Source organism: Thalia democratica, chromosome 5 (genome assembly GCF_965202585.1).
Source record: "Thalia democratica chromosome 5, ktThaDemo2.hap1.1, whole genome shotgun sequence".
NCBI lineage: Eukaryota > Metazoa > Chordata > Thaliacea > Salpida > Salpidae > Thalia > Thalia democratica.
Genome location: NC_139169.1, coordinates 62,383,196 through 62,385,727, shown reverse-complemented (window position 1 = coordinate 62,385,727; position 2,532 = coordinate 62,383,196).

Genomic DNA, 2,532 nt, shown 5'->3' with positions numbered 1-2,532 from the left:
TTGCATTTAAGGTTTAACACCGTTTTTCGGTACAATTTTTTATTAAAAAAAAATAACTTTTTTTAGTACACAACAATAATGCTTCCCGTTATTGTGTGCTGTATGAGCATCGCTGAGGTCTTCACTAAAGCTTGCAGACTGGAAAACCAAAGAACTAACTACACGATTTTTGGCTACCGTCAATACAATTGGAAGTATGTGACTCAATGCTATTATAAAGATCCTTGGGGAGTCGGAATTTGGTGCTCTGTTTTCGTTAGTTAATAATTTAATTTCAATTTTTTTTTTGTAAAATACTAACATTTTTAACTTAAGGAGTTGTTTTTAAGTAAATTTTTTATTCTTCTTAGATTTGTACATATACTAATTGCGGATACTAAAGTAAAATTTCAAATAATTTTTACTAATGCGACTGCTTTAAAAAAATAATCACAGACTTTGTATACTAAATTACGTATTACACTTTGAAATGGTATATTTAATGTATGAAGAGTTTAGCTATTCTTACCTACTCGATTTTTAATAACTTAAAAGTAGCGTTAATGTAATTTCAAAAAGTTGCTTATTGTTTTGATTCCAATTCAGTAAATTTATTATTAGGAATTAAACTTAAAAAAAAAATTAATGGTACTGTGTTTAATAGTAGTTATTTAGACTATATTAATAAAACTATAGCTATTTCGAAACAATAATTTACTACTAAGTTGATATATTCTTTGAAACTTATTTATAGTCATTTTCACACAGCCTTTCCTTGCTGGGGTTTTCGGAGTTATTGCTGGATAAAAGTCATCATCGCAAAAAAAGGCAAGTTTTTAAATAAAAAGTTTTGTAAACTATTGGTTTGCAAAAACAAAAAAAAAAGAGGTACAGGTAAATGTTACACGAAAGCTCATTGGTAACTAAAAATAGTTAGTTTTTTAATGAAGCATCAATCATTGGTATGACAAATTTTTTTTTGTCTTCAAATAAACTAATTCCAAGGTCGGATTGTTGATGGGGTTTAGCATCAAAGGAGCTGTAATGTCCTACGTTTTAATCCAAGTTCAATCTGGCTTAACTCTTGCATGGAGTTGGGTTAGTATTTTTTGATAGAAACATTAGAATATTTCGCCTGGAATTATTTTTTATGAATAAGCTGTTCAATTTGTTACGTCAAAATTTTGAACATTTTATATATATTTTTTAACCATTAGTTGAGATGTTTAGTTTATAAACTGAACCACGGAAAGTTTGCTATTTTAACGATTATTTTCCACAAAAAACTCATAAATTATTCAAAAAAGCTTTTAGTATGTCTTTTAAGCCTTCTTTGACTTTCATTTTTAAATGTTTTACAATGAGTTTAAAGTTTATTAAAAATAAGGGTAAACTTATGTGTTTTCTCTAACTACTAACACATATACTAGAAACTATAAATAACTTATGTATGCGTTTTGGCTTAAACTCTAGGAAATAATAGTCTGTATTGAAGTTATAAATCCAAACTAAGTAAATCAATTACTTAATTTATTAATTTCACCTATTACTTTAACAATTGAAAATATTAACTAGGTTTAGTTGTTACAAGCATTTTTATTGAAATCTTAAATCTTACTGTTTAAACAATCAGTGAAACGCCGTTAGTTGAAATAAAGTTTTAGCACAAGAACATCTGTGGTATATATTCCGATAAGCTTAGCTTATCAGGATCTCCAGGATTTAACGCCTTTTAGCGTTACATCTTATTTTATTATTATATAGTTTTCAGCAAAATATTTTGGTAAGTAAACTAAAGTTTAAAAAATAAATAAAGCTTACTTCTGTATTATTTTCATTCTAATATTTAGTTTAGTATATACAGAATAGTTTGAAACTTGTCTAAGAGTAGCAGTTTGTCGAATATGCACCTAATTTTACGTACCGACAATTTACTCACTAAAACATCCAAAGAAATTATAAAGTAGCTTTAATTTTCGTGTATATCTTAACTCTTAATAAAAAATTAAATAAAAGTTATTTATGCTGTAAAATCGAAAAAATAAAGGGCCGTTTCTTCGTATTTAGTTTGTTGTGTGAACATTTTACGTTATATAATATTCTACAAAAATAAAAATTAACTGTTTTATTTTTTTAATAATTAGCATCAAAAGATTTCTTCTATATGGAAATTTAAATTATTTAATTAGTTTTCTGAGGGAGAAAGTTCGAAATACAGAGTGCAAATAGCAATAATGTGCATCGCTGGTATAAATTTTATTCTGTTGATAGTTTTATCTGCTTATAGCTGCTGCATGTGTAAATGCTGTTGTGGACAGGTGAATTAACAATTTGATATGTTATAATTTGCTAAAAGTTCTAAAGTTGTTGAAAAGAATAGTTAATTTAGATTTTTAAATTATATTAATTAATTACAAGTTAACTATTATATTTAGAAAATTTGTTGTTTATATTTTGTTAAATGTTCGACAATTGTTAAAATTGAAATTAAGTTTAATACTACAAAAAGTAGTATTACTTTTAAAAATCGAGCTAGTATAACTAAATTTTTTA